At 43.0% G+C, this 15,000-nt stretch overlaps 1 protein-coding gene across 1 annotated transcript in view; it reads right to left on the minus strand.

Moving 5' to 3' along the window:
• kazna (kazrin, periplakin interacting protein a) overlaps positions 1-15,000 on the minus strand; it is a 175,902-nt gene that overhangs the window by 46,449 nt on the left and 114,453 nt on the right. The gene's annotated exons all lie outside the window — the stretch shown is intronic.

A 15,000-nucleotide genomic window follows, 5' to 3' on the forward strand; every position in this document is an offset into this window, starting at 1 on the left:
AAAAACTTCCTCTCATGAACTACAACTCCCCCCTTTTGCTATCTAGCTAGTAGGCATTGTAGCTAGCTTGCCCAAAATACACCATGTTCAACCAGAGATCTGTGTGGCAACCGTTTCATTTTGCACATGTGATCAGTCTACACAATATCAGGATGATGTGTACAAAAGATCATCTAATAGGAAAATATGTGATCAGTCTACACAATATCAGGATGATGCGTACAAAAGATCATCTAACAGGAAAATACAACAGTATGGGACTGGTGGTGATGTGTAGTCACCTCAGTTGGGAATGCTTGGCTATAAAGTTTGCTACGCTAGTTAGCTAGCACGAAATCGCTAACAACTTACAACTAAGCCTAAATAAAGGAGCCTTGGTAAGTCAACTAATTTTACTCATTCTACAGTTACTTTTTATGGATCTGTATGGTATGATCAGCTTACTGTATCATCACAAAAAGACAGGGGGTTGCAGATTCTTGGAACAGAGTAGCCTTTGTGTCTGGTCAGATGCATTCAGCTCACATGAGAAAGCATTGCACTTAGCCTCAGACCAGCTAGCCTTCACCACTCCAATCGGCTTGTGAATTGTTGGATATGTGATCAGTACTTTATCAAAAGAAAATTCATTGAGCATATGACAAGATCATTATAGCAGAAACATGATGACAGTAATCATCAATCTGCCCATTGTCCGCTCTGCCAAAGAAACTGCAGTAAGCTAAGCTGGGCTGGGCTGGGCTGGGCTGTCTGCCTGTCTGCCTGCCTCCCCGCCTTCCCTTCACACATACACGGTACTGGAGGAAACAATCCAGCGTGATTAGTTCCCCAACGAGAGGAGGACAGGCTAAACAGAGGCGATGAGACAGTATTTCTGTGAGTTCACGGAGTTACATGCACCTGCTGTCATGATCCATTGTGCGCGCCAAAACCTCTTTTTCGAGCCCACCCCCGTTATATTTCAGTACATTACAGTGGTGTGTCGTCGCAGATGCCAAGGGATGCCAGGCATCCCCTAATTTCCCCAACAACAGCTTTAATATCCGTAATCCGTTCATCATTAAAACATTCTGTCTATCGAGTCTCCTACTTTAATATTCCCTTCCACTCTCGTTTTCTCTGTGAGTATTTTCCAGCTGGGGAAATAGCGCCGCACCCCCTCCCATTGGATAACCATCTGGTGAAACAAAGTACTACACGTCTCTCGTTGCTAATGGTTGGTGCCATGGCTGCCAAATTGACTTGGCAGCCTAAAATTTCTGGAGTGTTTGAAAAAATCTGAATGCTTGACCAATCAGATTGCTCAAAATTAGTCACGAGATTAATCATCTCGCCCCTCTATGATTTGCCAAGGAGGGAAACGGACGATACTTCAGGACTGGCAGCCAGTTACCTGTCATTAGAAACTACATAGAACAGGCTACGGGAAAATAGTGACAGTCTACAGTGGGCAAAATCGAAAGCGCGCGCACACAGCCGATGGCTCCCAAATGTCAAGGCAGGCAATGCATAAAATGGATTTAACATAACGACAGGATCTTCACATGGACACATACACGTTCAGGATAACTTCTACAACGGTAGGCATCTTGGTTTATTGTTTCAGAAAGGTAGATTATAAGCAGGCCACCTAACGTTTTGTGCAGCTAGCTTTGTTTTTAGCTGCTTGTTAGCTCTTGCTATTATGGCAATAAGCTATGGTGATCAGATGGCATAAAATGCCACCAGGTCTTAAATATAGGCCTACTCATCATGCCGTCTCACTGTGCTCTGTTTCAACCATGTGCATCAGGGTTATTTTTCCATGGGAGTTTTGAGCATGTTTTGGCTGGAAATCGCATCTGGGACAGGGGCGCACACACACAGCATTTGGCATTCGATAGAAGATGTGCACGTCTCAGAGGAGCCGGTTGAACCTATCATCAACAGTAAAATAACTTTCAAGTGGTCAGTCAGTGCATGGTGTTCGGTGCCTGTTATTGCATTCTGTTCTGTGGGGCATTTGAACTGGCACTGAGGTTTACGGATGAGACAGAGTTGTTGTGTTTAGGAGGCTTGTTGTGGAGCATCTGGTGTCGTGCGTAAAGTGCAAATTCTTGCGGTGTTGCCTGTTAGCCTACTACTCCAACTCTGAACAGACAAAGTATTTTTCTTGTTATTAACAAAAGCAGTCGCCCGCATAAGCAAGAGCTGTAGCTGCGCGTGTTATGTGCTGTCGAACAGTGACTTGGGACCTTTCCATCCTGTGCTGCAGCGGAGGTGGCCAGTACATAACATTACGGGCAGTTCTGGTAAACGCCGTCCTGGCTCGCAAACATGCAACGCATAGGCCTATCATAAATGATACCTTATTTTTTCATTCTCACGGACTCGATCGCCAAACTTTCTGCCCAGCTTGTTGCCCCAGTCAGCCGTAGGTGACCCATAACATTAGGGGCAGTTCTAAACCACTGGTAACGCCTTCTGGCTCGCAAACAAGCAACGCAACTCAAAAATGATACCTTATTGATTTTACTCTATTGGACTCGATCGCTAAACTTTCTGCCCTGCTTGTTGTCCCAGCCAGCCACCGCTACTGGTTAATAATAATAATAATAATAATAGTAGTACAGTAGGCTAATAATAATACTACTACTACTGGGTTCCTTAGAAAAAAACCTCACGCCACGCTACTGGTACATTATGAGGTTGAAAAGATCATACAAACGATCTTTTTTCAGGCTACAGGTGACAGAAGACTCTGTAATAGCATCTGATAGGTTTGGAGTTGTTAGGACGATGTCATTATGGGCAAAAACGTTCGCAATTATAGTTCTACTTCAAATGGCGTTTTCTCAGCTTTTTGGCTAGAAAGCAGCATTTTGGCGAATTCCACTTATTTTCAACAGATGATTATGAAAGAACGGAAAGGGGTAGAGAGACACCCTTTTTTTCTGATGACAAATGAGCGTCTAATCAGTGTTTTGATAGGTATGGTGTTGACATAGACACAGAACTCAATTTTCTGTGAGCCTCCAAAAAACGCCCAAAATACTGAAAAATCTCTGGCACTCCGAGGTACTCTTTTATGAAAATGGCTGGCAGCCTGATCTAAAGCAAATGCATTTATCTTGGTCTCAAGAAAAATGAACAGACCAAGGATATGGGTCACTGGAACCATGTCGTGTGATCTGAAGAGACTTCTGGGTCTACTGCTCAATTGCTGCTCAGTCGTGTACTGCACATGTATGTACAGGTAACAGAAGATGCAAGTCATTGATTCATGTCACAGAAGTCTTACCATTGGTATTATTGGTATTATTGGTGAGAAATAAAAACCTGACAGATATGCAGTTTAAGAGACATTTATTTGATCATTATAAGAATTTACATGTATCATCTTTCAAACAAATGATAATGATTTACATTGATAAGTTATCAACCACATAATCACCAACATGAGTGGAGAATGGTGATGGACCATGGTGACCTTCTGGCGTTCGGAGAGGGAAGAGCAGGAAGCCACTGAAGGTGCTGTACTGTAGCTAAACTCAACAACATCACCAAGCCTGTAGCCAGCTGGTAACACCATGTTGACTACATCTCCCTTCTCCAGCTGCAGAGTCACTGTAGCCTGTTGGTAGCACCTGTGTCTCCCTTCTCCAGCTGCAGAGTCACTGGACAGATAGGAGATCCTTCCATCACTGCCATACTCCTGCGGCCTCATGATTAGCTCTCCATCCTCTTATGCATCCTGAGGGAAGAGCAGGAAGCCACTGAAGGTGCTGTGGCTTCCTGTAGAATGATCATAGAGCCTGTAGTCTGCTGGCAGCACCATGTTTACTACATCTCCCTTCTCCAGCTGCAGAGTCAGGCCACTGGACAGATAGGTGGGATATCTATCAGTATCATATTCAGACAGATGCATGAGGTTCTCTCCATTCCTATGCATCTTGATACTCATGTAGCGTGTGGTGAGTTTATCCATAACAGTGAACCTGAAGTTGTAGACCCCCCTGACAGGAGCTGTGAAGAAGCCAGTTGCGCTGCTGTAGGCTTCTCCAACATTGGTGATGACTCTCTTGAACACTACGTTCAGGTCATTACTCCCAGCCTCTGTGTATCCGTCTCCAGATTCCCTCAGAGCTGCTGAGAAGGCCACCTTGGGTGCTGCTTTGATCTCTTTCTCCAGATTCTCCACTTCAGTCTCAGTGGCTGCCAGTCTGGTCTTCACTGCTGTCAGCTCTGTCTCTTGTGCTGCATTTTCCTTCTTCAGATTGTCCACCTCCCTCTTCATTTCTGCTTTGCTGTCCTCTAGTGCCCTCTCCAGAGCCTGAACCTTTGCCTCACTGGCCACAAGCCTTCCTTTCACTGCTAAATGTTCAGTCTCCAAAACCTCAATCTTACTCTCACTGACTGCCAGCCTCTGTTTTATTGCTACATTTTCAGTCTCCAGTACCCCCACCTTACTCTCACTGACTGCCAGCCTTTGTTTCATTGCTATATTCTCAGCCTCCAAAACTTTGACGTCATCTCGAGTATATCGTAGTGATCCTCTCAGCTCCACCACCATGTCTCTGAGTTAATTCAGCTCAGTAGAGACGTCCTGGGTCTGGACTCCACACATGGACAGCAGCAGCACCAGCAGTGAGATGGCAGCCCTCATCTTCCAAGTCACTGTAAAATAAAACATTCAACTGATGCTTACTGTCAAAGTCAAGTCAAGTGTACTTTATTGTCGGAAATCTGTGTAGCAAGGGTTAGCCCATAAGTTTGAAATTGCATTTGACCAGTCTCCAATATCCAGTGGAACTAAGCATTGCCATAGGATATTGACAGTGATCACACACACACACACACACACACACACACACACACACACACACACACACACACACACACACACACACACACACACACACACACACACACACACAAAGTAAATAATAAAAACAAACTGATACAGGCATGTAGGGTATCTCTCTCTCTCATCCAGACTCGGTTTTCTTACTCCTTAACCCTCAAAGGGGTATTATACAGAGATACTTCATCAAAATAACAGAACTGAAAATGAACAAACAAACCCTGTTATGCACATTTTAAGACTGCCAAGGGTAATAAACATTGATCTTACCTTCTAACTCCTTAACTCTTGAAGGGCATTTATACAAAAATAATATATATCACAACAAAAAAATCTAAATATTTCTAAACAAACCTGGTTATTCACATTTTAAGACTGCCATTGATCTTACCTTTAAGAGTAAGAATGCCCCGTCTGTCACTGGTGTCTGTAGCAGCAATGCTGATGGCAGAAGTCGATGCAGCAGCAGAAGTGACTGTGACTCTGACTCTGTGGTCACTCTATTTTTTCTAGGTCAGGAATTATGTAAACATGTTTGGGGTGACCTTCGACCCAGGGACGGCGGACAGCAATATTGATTATCATGTTCTTTTGCTCGACAGGACTGCAAGTCCGTAGCCAGAGTTTTGAGTTTAGGGAGGTCCATGAGGTGAAAGCCGAAAATGTTTACTATTGAAAGTAGAATATGTCATTTTTTTATTTTTTTTTTCAAAATGCATACCCCTTCACAAATGTGATGTTTTCATGAATATTCATTGGACTTCAACTAACATCTACTGGTCTGACCAAGTAGAGAAAAGTATGGAAGCATGGAAAATGTAGATTTCCAAAATGTTTTGAGTAGGCATACTCAGAAATTGATGGTGATGATAAATGGAAAAGATAACACTTGTGAATTGACAGCATACATTCTGGAAATAAACTTATAATAAAACATATACCTGTAATTAATATTGATATTGATTAATTGATATTAATATTGATAGGTAAGAGGGTGAATAGTAGCCTATGCAAGTGTTTGGTACAAGCAAAGGCAATTTGGCAGGGGTAAACTAACTAATATAATAAATGCAGTTTGAAATCATGCATATTGTATAGCTATTGCTAAGCAGCCGATACAAAATGTATGGGCTATATTGATTTCATAAACTGAATGTGACAAATCGTCCCCAGTTCAAGATAGCCTACATGTGCACTGTTAATCAGGCTACAACAATTTAGGTGCCGTCTTTCAAAAGTGCACCTATGCTTCTCTGCTTCCTTACTGATGAAACAGACATGACACCGACTTGACATGTATATCATTTGAAATAGCACAAGCTAAGCTCTCAGCAGTGTTGCCAGATGTATGGTAATTATCGTATTTGTACCGTCATTTTGTCAATTTTTTCCTCTGTGCGATCAAAGAAACATGATGTACGATAATTTCAGAGTTGTCATTCAGTTCATTTAGATGCCTTGAAACAAAAATTAGGGTCTTGTACGATAATTTCCTCCCGAAAACCCCCCAAAAACGATAAAAAAAGTTTTGGTACGATAATTCAGCATTTCCCATCTGGCAACACGGGCTCTCTGTCAGAATATTCACCTGTGTGCTGTACCAGAGATTCTTTAAGTGTATAGAGATATGCCAACATAATAGGTTGCTATGGGCACCTAACAAGACCAGGTTCCGGTCTGCCTAAAGGGGCGTGTCATAATGGTCCTTGCATTGAATAGAACAGTCCTCAGGTCTGCCTAGGTCTGCCTAAAGGGGGATTTCCCCCCCAATAATAGAACCCGGAAACAATGGGCCAATGGAACCTCTCTCTCTCTCTACTCTCTCTGGCTATACAATTGGAAATGGCAGAAAGAGCCTTTTCCAATCGTACCACACACTCACCCATACAATTGAAATGTCTATGCAAAAGTGGAGATTTAAAAAATAAATGAAGTTCCCTGAAAAAAATTAGGGATGTCCGGACCTCCCTGACCTTAATGCTGGCTACGGCCATGCAGGAGTGTAGCTAAGGGGAGTAGAGTTGCCCCGGCGGGACTCGAACCAACAGCCTTCTGGGTACTAACCTGAGGCTCTGACCGCTACACCAAAGGCGTATATAACTATCAGGGAAAATGGAAACGTGTATTTAACGTGTAAACTTATTACACTAAATCACATTGCATCAAGCTCTCTCTCTCTCTCTCTCTCTCTCTCTCTCTCTCTCTCTCTCTCTCTCTCTCTCTCTCTGTCTCTCTCTGTCTCTCTCGCACATACACACTCCCCACACACATACACACAAAGTGTAGCTTCAAGTAACTTCTCTACACATTTGATTACTTTTATTTGGACCCAAGAGACAAGCATTAAGGTACAAGATCCAAATATTTTGGAATAGGCTATTGACAGGCACACACACACACACACACACACACACACACACACACACACACACACGCACGCACACACACACACACACACACACACACAAACACACACACAGGCGCCAGAGGAGGGGAGCAGGTCTCTCATGTGTGTGTGTGTGTGTGTGTGTGTGTGTGCGCACGCGCGAGCAATGGCGACCAGAGGCCCGATGCCGACACGCAGCAAGCACTAACAATCTCACCCGTCGTGACTGCCGTCGTTAACGTAGAAAAAGGAGTAATACTATGGAATTGAAAGTACTGTTCATTATGTGTTTAATGATAACACTAAAGTTGTCCCTAAAAGCTGCGCGGACGTCTGGCAAGATATACAAGCAGCCAGAAAACACCTGCGACTCTGGACCTCACCTGGTTAGAAGCGCAGCAAACAACTTGGGCAATTACATCCACCCCCTTTCCGATGAAGAGTGGACCCAGTTCGAAGCAGATGAACGCGCCTTTAGGAAATTATTGGACACCAAACTGATCGACGACAAACAGAGGATTATGTTTTCCGGAAATGACCCGACACAATGGAACAGACTGATTGCCCTACTCCAGGGACTGTATCACAAGAATGGAACTTTTTCGGCATTTCACAAAGACGGCAGACCGTTTGGAACATCACTGCTCAAGTACACGATAAGGATGTTGAGCAAGCTCCCAGTGCATAGTGATCCTCCAAAAGACAAAACACCGGAGAACCTGGCGAGTTGGATAAAACATCAACTGCGTTTTACGCGCGAGATCATCCAGCCAGCACTCAACAGAGCAGCGGGGGCGCAACAGCAAAGACTCCCTAAGAAGGTAGGCCGAGAGTCACTTGCCTACCTCTGGAATAACAACAGGAGTAAAGCTATCAGGATTATCTTAAACAACAGCATATTCCTAAATCCCCCGCCAGGCACTATTGACACGGAGCTAGTATATAATTACTATCACCAGAAAAACCAATTAGAAGCCGCGCACGAACACCTAGGCCAAAACCCACCACCTTGGCACGATGTATTAGATTTAAATCTTCCTATCGAACCACCAAACACCTCACTTTTTACATCACAAGAGGTGCTTAAAGTGATCGAATGCCTTCCTAACAACACGGCAAGCGGGATGGATGGTGTAGTGTACGAGACGCTGAAACGCACGAAATCATGGACATGTTCCCTACTGACGCAGATATTTAATATATGCATGATCAACGAGAAAATCCCGTTTACATGGAAAGGAGCCCTTATACACCGAATCCCTAAGAAAGACAATATACCAAATGACCCGACGACGTGGAGAGATATCTCTCTACTTCCCACTGTGTACAAAGTGTTTATGAAGTGCATCCTGAACCGCATCCTCCCATGGCTAACCGAAACCGGCATCCTTTCAGACAAGCAAAAAGCCTATATAAATCGTCAAGGCATGAATGAGCATGTATTCTGCCTGAAAACAGCAATAGATGACTTCAAACACGATTCAGCTCGCCTTTATGTAGTATTTTTAGACTTTCGTGACGCATTTGGCTCATTGCCCCATACAGTTATGTTGGAAAGCCTTAAAGAAATTAACATGCCTGAACCTTTCATCAATATTATCAAGGATATTTACAGAGACTCGTTCTTCCAAGTAATTTGTGGAAATAACACCACCAACGCAATTGCATTGAAGAGGGGCATTAAAACAGGCTGTCCATGGAGCGCAATAAACTTCATCCTTGCGCTAAATCACTGGATCAAGTGGATATGCCTCTGTGCTCCCAGTAACATCATATCGCCAAACCCTGTGCAGGCCTACGCCGACGACGTTCAAATAACATCAAGAGAGGAGAGAGTAATTACAACTATGCTCTCCTATACGGACAGGTTCCTTGGCTGGTCTGGACTAGAGGTAAAAAGCACGAAATGCGCTACATTCTACGAAAGGAGAAGTGGGGGCAACAGGTGGTATCACGCCAAAGGAGACAAGCCACCCTGCTTTTCCATCATGGACAATGCCATCAAAGTATATACACGTCATGAAACATACTGCTACCTCGGACACAGTTTCAACATCACAGGCTAATGGCAAGATCAATTGCAAGAACTAAAACATGAATATGGCACCAGATTGGAAATGATAGACTCTTCTCCACTACCCAAATAGAGGCTATTAGAATAATCACCCTATCTAAAGTGCAGCATCTCTTCGCCAACATACACATACCCAGGTGTGTCCTAATGGAATTAAATGATAAGACTGTGGCATTAGTAAGGCGCTGGTTCGGCTTGAACTCGCATTCAACAAGAGACGTGTTACATCATCGAAAGGGAGAATAGTCCACGGGCCAGGTGAGATGTCGGTACCACTCAGAGGGGCAAAGGTTGCTTATATTTTTTGAAAAGATACATGTCTGAAGTTAACATTTTTGTATGATAACCCTTCTAGAAGTACAGCCAAGTTAGGGTTATCAGCCGTTAAAGTAACACCCCCCCATCAAAAATAAAGGTTTTTAAGATGGGTGCCTGTCTTTCTACTGGCCCTTGTTTAAGACATATAGGGATGGTTAATTTTGTTATGTGTGGTATCGTTGCGAAGGGGAGACTCTGAGCTTTCATCCGACACCTCTTGAGAACATTTTGGTTAAGTATAGCCCTCCCTGCAGCTCTTCAAACATTTACTCAGACACATTTTTTTCCATTTTCGCCGATACCATCTCTTGTCTTTTCATACTGTGGCATCAGGGAGCATCAGAAAGACCTATTTTAAACTCTAAAATATTGTCTTGAGTATCAGGAATCTGAAAATGTATCCTTTCACTATGTTATCCCATGTTTAGGGGGTGATTTTCAGTCTTGTATGAGGCATGTTATTTTTTTCAAAACACAGTTTTACCATTTTCTCATAAAGTTCAGGAAGCAATACCTCTAGGTGCATTTTGCAGTTGGTTGTCATAGCTTGTTATATACCATATGAAAGCTTGGAGTGGGTAGCATATTCATATATTATCATATATTTGGTGTACCTGTTTGCAGAGCAATGTTAACTAGGCAAATCATTTTCCATAACCAGTATCAATGATATAGTTTCTCAGTGATTCCATTGTGTCATATGGTGTCTGAATCCTGACTACTTGTCCTAAAATCAATGTTGTTATGCGCCCAGAGGTTGTATACCAGAAATATATGTGATAATGTCCCCTATGATATTAGTCTTGCAACTGAAATCATAGCAATTGTATATAAACACAACATAAACTCATCCCTTAACTTGTCCCTTTTTAGTAGTCTTTAGTAGTAGAAAGTGAAGTGAAAGTTCAACTAGTTAACTCCTACATCCATTCACATTGTGACACAGCCCGCCACAACACACTACACACTGTGCACACGACACACATCAAAATTGCATTTATGCCTCACCCGTGCAAGGGGTTAGCCCCCAAAGGGCATCCGAAAGGCAGCAGTGCAGCGGGACGGTACCATAATTGGGGTGCCTCAGTCATGGAAGAGGATGGTGGAGAGCACTGGTTAATTAATCCCCCCACTAACCTGGCGGGTCCTGAGTGCAGTTGCACACTTGCAGGAGGAGATAAGTGCTGCACACTCTCGAGTTGTCACATTAAAACTTGTTTATTTAATTGGAGAATTTGCGGCACTTCTCTCCTCCTGGAGGCCTTGGTCGTACCACATGTATCATGATTTACAGCAACATTTAAAAACCCTCTGCAAGAACACTTGATTTGAGGTGAAGATCATGGAGAGGTTTGCAAAGGAAGAGTGGGGTACAATGTCATCAGAGCTTTGCAAAGACAGCACAAGTTCTGAACTTCATACTGCTGCAACAACTACTACACCATGCCACCGATGAAGCAACATGCATACATGTACTGTATTCACATGTGTTGGTGTACCAACTGAGCAACTGCAGCTCACTTTCCAGGCATACACTGATACCCATCCCTAGACCCAAGCAGCAGTAATGAACAATGGAGTGGAGTGAAGTAGAGTAGAGAACTGTATGGTACAGTAGAGTATAGTTCAGTAGAGTACAGTGCATTACAATAGGTGACCATGCTGAGCATTGACCTCTATCAACCTGGTAGTCACAGTAGATGTAATGGGTTTGTTATTGCCCTGCTACTCTACATGTGCTAATGTCACAATAGCACAGAACCTCATATCACACTGAATAGTACTCCCTGCACATGCACTGTAAATGTAGAGAGTAGGACCAACTGTGGCATTCATACAGTTACATAACAGCCATGTTACACATACTATAACAGCACATGGGGCAGTTGTGGCGTAGTGGTTCAGGAGATGGACATCAGATCAGAGGGTTGCAGGTTGAAATCCCACCTGTATACTGACTTATGCATAAAACTGTATTCTGTATACTACATACCACTTTAGAAAGAAAAAATGCATACACAAAGAAGATGTGCACTTACCTGCTACTTAGGTACACCTTGCTGGGCTGGTACTGGGCTGGGTACTGGGCTGTAGCCTACCCCTTTTTCAATAAGAAGCCATTTAACTGCCTGCAACAACGTTCAAGTAGACTGGGGCATTGTAATGATGCTTGATTGGTACAAAGGGGCCCAACGTGTGCCAAGAAAACATCCCCTGCTGAAATTATATTTTTGTCTTCTGAATGGTCAGTATACAGTCCTCACCAGTAGTATTTGGGTGCACAATGACAATGACAGCTTCCAAACATGTTTTTCATTCATCAATTATTTTTTTGCACTTTTCTGATGGTATTGTCCCTCACTCTTCCTTTGCAATATGTTCAACTTCTTCATGATCTTCAACTGTTATATCACAGACAGTTTTTACATTTTGCTATAAATCATGACACCTCTGATACAGTCTAGGTCTCCAATACCAGATGCAACAAAGCCCTGCTGCCTGTTCAAATCACTACCCAAGACTGAAGTTGGCCTTTAGGTTTGTAGATGATAGACCTGCTGGTTTTCCTGCAAGAGGGCCTGTCTGGGAACACCAGATGTGTCATTATTGACTAAACAAAACCACTAAATGAAGAGCATCTCAAAAGGACTAGGCATGGACCGCTAGATAGGGCACCAGACTGCCGCCTCTCTCTCTCGCCAATCCTTTCCTGTCACAAAATGAGCCATAAAAGACCAAAAAAAGAGGCCTAGGCCACTAGAGGACATCTAATTGAAAGTAACAAAGAACTGTTTTTCATCAAATTACATTTTAAGTTCAGTACTTTTTTTGAACTACTTTACCTATACTTGAGCAGATTTTGGATGAGTACATGACTTACCCCTCGAGTAAGATTTAAGAAAGATAGGCCTACGCTCACTTGAGCACAACTTCAACTCTTTTCCCATCTCTTCTGCTAAGCACATGTAAAATTAAGATACATGTATGTCTGACATGTAGTAACCAAACATTTTTAAGTCATATTTAACATGACACAATATGTCTACAAAAGTTGACACGATATGTTTAAAGGCCTATTGTATTTCTCACACATTTGCTATGATTTCGGTTGGTAGACTAACATCAAATGGGCCATTATCACATATGTTGCAGACGTTGTATATAACCTGGTCCAGGAAGACAGATGCTGAGGCACTCAATGTTGCAATTTTTTTACTTTTTTATCTAAAATTCAAAATAAAAAAGTAAAAAAAATTGCAACCTTGAGTGCCTCAGCATCTGTCTTCCTGGACCAAGTTTGAGAGCCCCTACACTGATGAGCACCAAGGAAAAAAGGTGAAGACCCAGAAGCACTCCAATTACCTGCTTGTGTTCGTTGTATATAACCTCTTGATGTATTGCATCACAACACTGATATTAGGACAAGTAGTCAGGATTCACGTATCATTACACAATGGAATCGCTGAGAAACTGTATCATTGATGCTGATTGGTAAGGAAAATGCTTTACCTGCGTTGCTAGGCAAATAGGTACAGCAAATATATCATACACTGCAAACTCCAAGCTTTAATATGGTGTATAATGAGCTATGATAACCAATTGCAGAATGGCCCTAGAAGCGTTGCCAGTTTACCACTACATGGAACTGATAGAGTAGTGTGGGGTCATGTACAATGCAGTGTAAAAAAGAAAAGTGGAGTGGGAGTCAGATATATTACGGTTACCACTCAAATTTATCTTCAAGGTTGAAACGTCTTGAGGTATTTTGGACATATAATGAAGTTTCAGTCATAACAACAAATTGGCAACCGTTGCTATGCAAATAGGTTACTATGCAAATAGGTACACCAAATACATGGTCATATCTGTATACTATACAATCCAAGCTTTCATATGATATACAGGGTCGCTGACAGCCTTGGCTGGGCCTGGGACAAAGACATCGGAAAGGGCCCCAAATTCAATACATACAATGTAATAAGGATCAAATTCTGGGCCCCCTCTGTCCCTGGGCCCGGGACAAGACATCCCTTTGTCCCCCCCTGTCGGCTTCCTTGATGATATATAACAAGCTATGATAACCAACTGCAGAATGTCTCAAAAAGGCCTGACTATACGAGACATTAGCACACAAAAAAACCAGCAACAAAAAAGTGGCATGCCTGATACAAGACTGAAAATCACCCCCTAAAAATGGGATAACATAGTGAAAGGATATATTTTCAGATTCCTGATACTCAAGACAATATTTTAGAGTTTTAAATAGGTTTCTCTGATGCTCCCTGATGCCACAGTATGAAAAGACAAGAGATGATATCGGCGAAAATTGAAAAAAATGTGTCTGAGTAAATGTTTGAAAAGCTGCAGGGAGGGCTATACTTAACCAAAATGTTCTCGAAAGGTGTCGGATGAAAGCTCAGAGTCTCCCCTTCGCAACGATACCACACATAACAAAATTAACCATCCCTATATGTCTTAAACAAGGGCCAGTAGAAAGACAGGCACCCATCTTAAAAACCTTTATTTTTGATGGGGGGGTGTTACTTTAACGGCTGATAACCCTAACTTGGCTGTACTTCCAGAAGGGTTATCATACAAAAATGTTAACTTCAGACATGTATCTTTTCAAAAAATATAAGCAACCTTTGCCCCTCTGAGTGGTACCGACATCTCACCTGGCCCGTGGACTAGAAGGAGGGTTGGGGATCCCTCACATAGAATGGGTGTACATTGCAACCAGACTCAGCCATCTCATCAACATGCTCAACAACGACGACCCAACCGTGCGCGAACTGGCACGAGGATCCCTACTCATTCACCTCAAGAGGCGGAAAGTCCCCTTTGCAAGCACAGAGGAGGATAACTTCCTTGGATTCAGAAGAAACCCCAACGGAAAGCTCAACACAAATGCAGCTGGCTTTGGTGTGCGCTCCGACTGGCTTGACCTCAACGACATCTGCAACCGAGCAAATGTACATTTGCGATGGAAACATGCATCGGGGCAGTCTATCAGTTTGGAATACAACAACATAGTCACAGACCCAGCCATTTCTGTTGAAGCAACAATAACACTTAACGACAATACAACACAACGTCTCACTCCACAAAACTGCAGAACCACAATACTGAAACATTTCCAAACACACGCAGTTCAGCACTGGACAGCGCTACGCCTCCAGGGAAAATTAGCCTGTCTACCTGACGCCGACCACAACGCATCCCACGCTGCTCTACGCAACACATCTCTGCACGACGACATACATAAATTCACCATCAAATCCCGGTTACAAGTGCTACCAACAAAAGCGAACTTGGCCACGTGGTATCCAACCCAACACGAACCATTCTGTATGCTACACCAGGACCAGCAAAGAGAAA

The sequence above is a fragment of the Engraulis encrasicolus genome, chromosome 10 (genome assembly GCF_034702125.1).
Source record: "Engraulis encrasicolus isolate BLACKSEA-1 chromosome 10, IST_EnEncr_1.0, whole genome shotgun sequence".
In the NCBI taxonomy this organism is placed as follows: domain Eukaryota; kingdom Metazoa; phylum Chordata; class Actinopteri; order Clupeiformes; family Engraulidae; genus Engraulis; species Engraulis encrasicolus.